Below are 7,066 nucleotides of genomic sequence, written 5' to 3'. Positions count from 1 at the left end.
GTGTGTGTGTGTTCACTGCTGTGTGTGCGCACTTTGGATGGGATAAATGCAGAGCACTAATTCCAAGTATGGGTCACCATACTTGGCCACATGTCACTTCACTTCACTTATGTGTTTGTTACAATGTGAGGGTGAATAAATGATGACAGTTTACATTTTTGGGTGAACCCTTTACATCCCAAGATCTATCTTTTAGTCCAAGCGGTTTTAATTTGATAGCTGAGTAAAATTTCACTAAACATTATTTATAGCGCTCCTCCCATCTAATAATCTTACTTTTGATAAGAATCAAAGTCTCAGCTTTCAGATTCTGTTAATTTTATCACAAAATTCAAACAATAAAAACCGTTTTGGTGTTCTTTAACTTACTGATGCATCATGTAATCATTTAATCTGTGTTTTAACCACAAAAAGATTGAAATAAAACAGCCTGTGAACAACACTTTTATCTTGGGAAAGACATCCAGTGTTCATAGTTCTGTTAGTTAGCTGGGGGGAAAAAATCTCTAGAGAGGAGCTTATTTACTTGATCTCTTAATTATTGATGTAAGTGTGAATAAATCGGTCACATTTTTATGAAAAGTAACTTTTGTGCTCTTTTTTAAAACTTTGTTTTAAATCATTGAAAAATAAAGCACACATAAGGTTTGCAGCTTTTTTTAATATATATATAATATCTATTGAAACATCACAGCTGTCATTAGGCAAGTTTTCAGACAAAAAAAATGAATTGTATAAATTTTGGTCAGCTGCAAAGGAAATCTGCCCTTGAGCTATTTCCATACACGATTTTGGGTATATTGCAAATTCAAGATCTTTCACATTCCAGATATCTCCAAATCTTTGTAAAATATGTTGGAGTAATGAGACAACTGGAATTGGCCAGCTTATTAATTTCACAAATTTTAATATTATTCATTTAGAAAATATTGGGAAATAATGGAACATGACACCTAAAATGGAGCAGGTGCTCATCTGATAGGACTGCGTTTAAACTCTGTGCATGTATAGTAGTACAATAGTCAATAACTGCACCCCTGTGATTACACAACAACTGAACTCTATAATAATTCAACAGGTATGATAAATACAATTTCTCACCAGGTAATGACTGAACATTGTTGAACGTCCTCCTGTTTTTGGGCTGCATCACTGTAGCATCTGTGTTTTCTAGAATGTAAAGGATCAATTTAGCAAATTTAATGAAGTCACCAGTTTAAGAGTCCAAAGTGTCATTTTGCAGAGTTTGCTTACGTTTTCCCTTCGTTTGTTTTGGATTCCTAAATACAAAGCGATCTAAGAATCGGATAAGTGTGAAGTCCTGAAGCAGATCCCCCGTGTACAAGATGAACTCTCCCTGTGGGTCAAATGGATAATAATAATAATAATAATAAAAAAGTTTGATGGCTAAAAGTTTGAAGTTGCTAAAAAAAAAAAAAAAAAGCTGAAGTTTGAATATTTCAAAGTCATGCAGTCTTAAACCTCGCTTCCGGTCATCTATCAACATTAAGACCGGTTTACACTGAGACAAATGTTTGATGCGATCAAGATTTTAATTTGATTGAAAGGCTGTTAATGCGCCTGTTCAGACCACATGAACACTGTTGGTTTGACAGAGAGGAGTTTAAATCTTTTGTCAAAAACTGCAAAAAACTGCAAAAAAAAATAAAAATACCCTGTCCAACCAATACAATTTTGGTCATGTGCCCTGAGCCACTGCTGTTACATAAAACTATGACAGACAATTGTCTCAGCACTCTAGAATAATTATGAAATTTGAGGCTTACACAAATCAAAAATATCTTAAAACTAAGATTGGCCAATGCTGATTGATCAGTGCATTCCTAATAATTACTTCATTTTACTAGAGCCCTATATTAACTGTACAATTAGTCTGAGCTGTACAATCATTTGAATGAGTTACATTTAATTTATTAAATATGATCACAATAAGCAGGTTAAAGCACCACAAGCAATATGTGCCATATTATCTGTAAGGATTCAGCTAGTAATACAACAAGCAGTGTTTCCCACAGACTTACACTCTATGTGTGGCGGCACTTCCCCTGGGGGAAATATATATGCATTAGAATGATTATTGAAGGATCATGTGACATTGAAGACTGGAGTAATGGTTGATAAAAAAAAAATCAGCTTTGCCATCACAGTAATAAATTATATTTGAAAATATATCAGTGTTTCCCATAGACTTACACTCTATGTGTGCCGGTACTTCCCCTGGGGGAAATATATATGTATTTTTATATAATGTAAATATAAAACAGCAGACGGGCTTATTGAAAGTGCAAATTCATTCTCTGCCAGCAGGAGGCGCTTTTGGTGCTGCAGAAATAGCGGTTTACCCGGTAACGGCTGTAATCAAAGCGCTGCATTTATAAACGCTGCTTTATCATGCATTATAAAAAAGATTAAAGGGGTCATTTGATGCGATTTCAATTTGTCCTTTCTCTTTGGAGTGTTACAAGCTCTTGGTGCATAAAGAAGATCTGTAAAGTTGCAAAGACTAAAGTCTCAAATCCAAAGAGATATTCTTTATAAAAGTTAAGAGTCAGCCACACCTACCTAAAACGGCTCGTTCTAACACGCCCCCACATATCTACATCACTATGTGAGAAGATTTGCATAACGCCGCCCAAATGTTCACGCAAAGAAAGAAGGTGTAACTTTTATTCTCGCTGTAGTATTGTTATTGCTGCCGCCATGTCGTGAAGGCACTGTGTGACGCATTGCGAAACTACTTTGTTTGGCCTTCCAAAAGAGGACGATTTCATTACACCAAATACACAAAATAATGTTCTTTTTAGCAACATCATATGACCCCTTTAAATGAAAATGACATCAAAACTTTTCTGAAGACAATCTGTTCCCTTCAAAAAAGATACATTTATATAAAAACACCCATGCCGCGTTTTGATTTTGAAACGGTGCAGTGCTCATGTTTATTAAACGAAGTCAAAGCCTTTTGAAAAATCTATTTGTGGCGGTCAGTGTTGATATTGTGGCGGGCAGCCACAAATAAATCAATGTATGGGAAGCCCTGAACAAGTACCCTCAGACATAACATACAGAATTGTTAGCCAATTTAACATCTCATATTGCATCAAGATCTTTGCATATTGTTACGTTATTTTGAGGATTGTTATAATCTGAAACATCTGCTATAAATTGAGATTTGTTATAATACGAAACATATGCTATAAGTAACAATCTATCCAGCTTTCGATGTATTGTGCACAGTTACATTATTACTAGGGATGCCCGATACTGAGCTTCTGTACTCGTACTCATTACGATGCCCCGATACCAAACGCCGATACCACACAACATGTGATAAGTGGACAAAGAAACACGACAACAGACAGCAGAATGGAGTTATTAGAGATTAAGGATGTATACGATGTATATGTATGCAATGAATATAATGTTAAACATTCAGTATTAACGCCTGTATAGCTGACATGTGCGAGCTGATAAGCAAAGCAGGCTGAGTGGATTGAGTGCGCGGCAGCGCAGATGTGCGAGTTTGTCGAGTGAATATCTTTCTCACAGACATCACTGGAAAGTTTGTAGTTCGGTCGGATATGTCATAAACAAGTAAGTAAAACAATGCACAAGTTACTTAACGGTAGAGAGAGAGAGAGAGAGAGCAAGAGCGAGTGCAATTCTGTTGTGTGATCTTTGATGTTCACTCACTTAGCACACGCATCATTTGGAGTTAACCAACTAACATTATACATACCCTTTTGGTTTCTGTACCCAATATTGAAAAAATTTACAAATGCAATAAAAATATTGGTATCGGTACTCTGTATCGGCAAGTACCAAAAATAAAAGTATCGGTATCGGGCGAGTACTGGAAAAAGTGGTATCGGTGCATCCCTAATCATTACATAAGCACAGCAACTCAATTGGTAAATTCGAAACCTTCTAAAGAGACAAAATTTACATTGCAATTGACACAAAAAGGTTAAGGTTTCTATATTTTGATGTAAACTACAAAAGGCAGACTTTTTTTTTTTCTATGCAAAGATAAATCGTTCAAAATAAGACATGGAGTGTGTAACAAGATATAGCCTAGTACCATTTTGTAACAAGTGAATTGTATCATTTTGATCATTTTGAGAAAGTTATTACCTGCAATAAAGTCTTAGCAAAAAGAGCCACGGAGGGATGGAAATGAAGGGACAGCTGAAAGAAAGAACATGATGTCAGAGCACAGATCACAGTGATAATGAGAAGAATGGAAAGACAGTCTAGCCTCGGTACCTTCTGCAGTTCCCAGAGGGCCGTGTGATCAGCCCCGCAGTATAAAGGGTTTCTGTTCATGGGGTCATATGTCACCTTATTTAAACTACCTGAAGACAAGAAAGGTTTGCAATAAAGAAAAAGGGGTAACACTTTACTTGAAGGGGTGTGCATAAGACTGACATGACACCTTCATAATCATGACATGACACATGTCATGAATATGAAGGAGGTTTTATGCATGTTTATGACAACTGTCATTAAGTGTCATTCGCTCAGTTGTCATTTTTAATGCAAATATGACATTATTTGACCTAACCCTACCCCTACCCTTACCCCTAACCATAGCCCATAACAAAGACATCTCAAACAATGTCATCTTTGCATTAAAAATTACATAACTGAGTGAATGACACTTAATGACAGTTGTCATAAACATGCATAAAAAACCTTCATATTCATGACGTGTCATGTCATGATTATGTAGGTGTCATGTCATGATTATGAAGGTGTCATGTCAGTCTTATGCACACCCCTTCAAGTAAAGTGTAACCGAAAAAGGCTCATAAAAAGTGGCATGTGGAGGCAGCTTTACAAAATCAGTAGGCCTGTCACAATAACACAGACAATACTAGAAAAAAAATTGATACTAGATAAATGATAAATGATTATTGTTATTTTAAGACCATTTTGTCACTGACATAATGACAATGTAACAGCATAAGAAATCAAGTACACCCTTTCAAAGAGCAATTTTTAATCCTTAAGAAAATGCAGACATTGGAATTGGAATGTCAAAAAAGTAAATATTTAAATCTAGGAATGGGCAGGGGTACCTATGTACTCAAGTACTTGGAAGTGGCAGCAATGATTGATCAGGAAAATGGTGATTCTGTGACTATATACACCGATCAGACATAACATGTCCATGTCATTATGACCACCTTCCTAATATTGTGTTGGTCCCCCTTTTGCTGCCAAAACAGCCCTGACTCGAGGCATGGACTCCACTAGACCCCTGAAGGTGTGCTGTGGTATCTGGCACCAAGATGTTAGCAGCAGATCCTTTAAGTCCTGTAAGTTGTGAGGTGGGGCCTCCATGGATCGGACTTGTTTGTTCAGCACATCCCACAGATGTTCGATTGGATTGAGATCTGGGGAATTTGGAGGCCAAATCGACACCTCAAACTCATTGTTGCGCTCCTCAAACCATTCCTGAACCATTTTTGCTTTGTGGCAGGGTCCATTATCCTGCGGAAAGAGGCCACAGCCACCAGGGAATATCGTTTCTATGAAAGGGAGTACATGGTCTGCAACAATATTAAGGTAGGTGGTATGAATCAAAGTAACATCCACATGGATGGCAAGACCCAAGGTTTCCCAGTAGAACATTGTCCAAAGCATCACACTGCCTTGCCTTCTTCCGATAGTGCATCCTGGTGCCATGTGTTCCCCAGGAAAGCGACGCATACACACCCGGCCATCCACGTGATGTAAAAGAAATCTTGATTCATCAGACCAGGCCAGCTTCTTCCATTGCTCCGTGGTCCAGTTCTGATGCTCACGTGCCCACTGTTGGCGCTTTCGGTGGTGGACGGGACGGACATGCACACGCACACGGCCATCCACATGATGTAAAAGAAAATGTGATTCATCAGACCTCGACATCTTCTTCCATTGCTCTGTGGTCCAGTTCTGATGCTTACGTGCCCATTGTTGGTGCTTTCGGCGGTGGACAGGGGTTAGCATGGGCACCCTGACTGGTCTGCGGCTATGCAGCCCCATTCGCAACAAACTGAGATGCACTGTGTATTCTGACACCTTTCCATCAGAACCAGCATTAACTTCTTGAGCAATTAGAGCTACAGTAGCTCATCTGTTGGATCAGACCAAACAGGCCAGCCTTCGCTCCCCATGTGCATCAATTGGCCACCCATGACCCTGTCACCGCCTGTGACAAGCCGGTTCACCCCTGTTCCTTCCGTGGACCACTTTTGATAGATACTGACCACTGCAGACCGGGAACACCCCACAAGAACTGCAGTTTTGGAGATGCCCTGACCCAGTCATGTAGCCATCACAATTTGGCCCTTGTCAAACTCGCTCAAATCCATACGCTTGCTCATTTTTCCTGCTTCTAACACATCAACTTTGAGGACAAAATGTTCACTTGCTGCCAAATATATCCCACCCACTAACAGGTGCCATGATGAAGAGGTAATCAGTGTTCCCTTTCAGTCAGTCACGTTCGACTGGCGGTGCACGAGACCCAGTCTCCACACGGCCGTCCCCCTCTCCCTTTGCCAGTGGGCAGCAGGGTCCGGTTCAAGGACGCTATGCCTCCTCACGAGCCCCCTGCCCAGCCGTGGAGCCAGGTAAGTGGCGCGCCGCGCACTCAGACCCCACCCTGGGACGCACGGAAGCCTCCCGGGTTGGGTCCCTGTGTTCCACTGCGCTGCCCCACTGCGGGTACGTCGGTGGTTTCCCTAGTCCCGCCTGTTCGGTCGCTGGGGGCCTGGTTAGCGTGCCCCAGGCCGTCTCGCTGGCTCATGTGAACCGTCAGACTCGGCTATGCGATTCAATTCGCCCGGCGCCCTCCCAAGTTCAGGGGCATTCGGTTCTCCTCTGTGCTGAACAGGGATGCTCCTGTCTTGCGTGCAGGGGTCGCGGTCCCGCTGGCGAAGGACGCGATACAGCCGGTCCCTCCAGCCGAGATGAGGTCAGGTTTTTACAGCCCATACTTCATCGTACCCAAGAAAGGCGGTGGGTTACGACCAATCCTGGACCTGCGCGTGCTGAA

At 40.7% G+C, this 7,066-nt stretch overlaps 1 pseudogene; it reads right to left on the bottom strand.

Moving 5' to 3' along the window:
• Positions 1-7,066, bottom strand: part of LOC107676705 (CCAAT/enhancer-binding protein zeta-like) — a 25,392-nt pseudogene that overhangs the window by 7,094 nt on the left and 11,232 nt on the right.

Source organism: Sinocyclocheilus anshuiensis, unplaced genomic scaffold (assembly GCF_001515605.1).
Source record: "Sinocyclocheilus anshuiensis isolate Anshui unplaced genomic scaffold, SAMN03320099.WGS_v1.1 scaffold468, whole genome shotgun sequence".
In the NCBI taxonomy this organism is placed as follows: domain Eukaryota; kingdom Metazoa; phylum Chordata; class Actinopteri; order Cypriniformes; family Cyprinidae; genus Sinocyclocheilus; species Sinocyclocheilus anshuiensis.
Note: the sequence above shows the minus strand (reverse complement) of the source record. Positions and strands in the feature narration are given on the sequence as shown.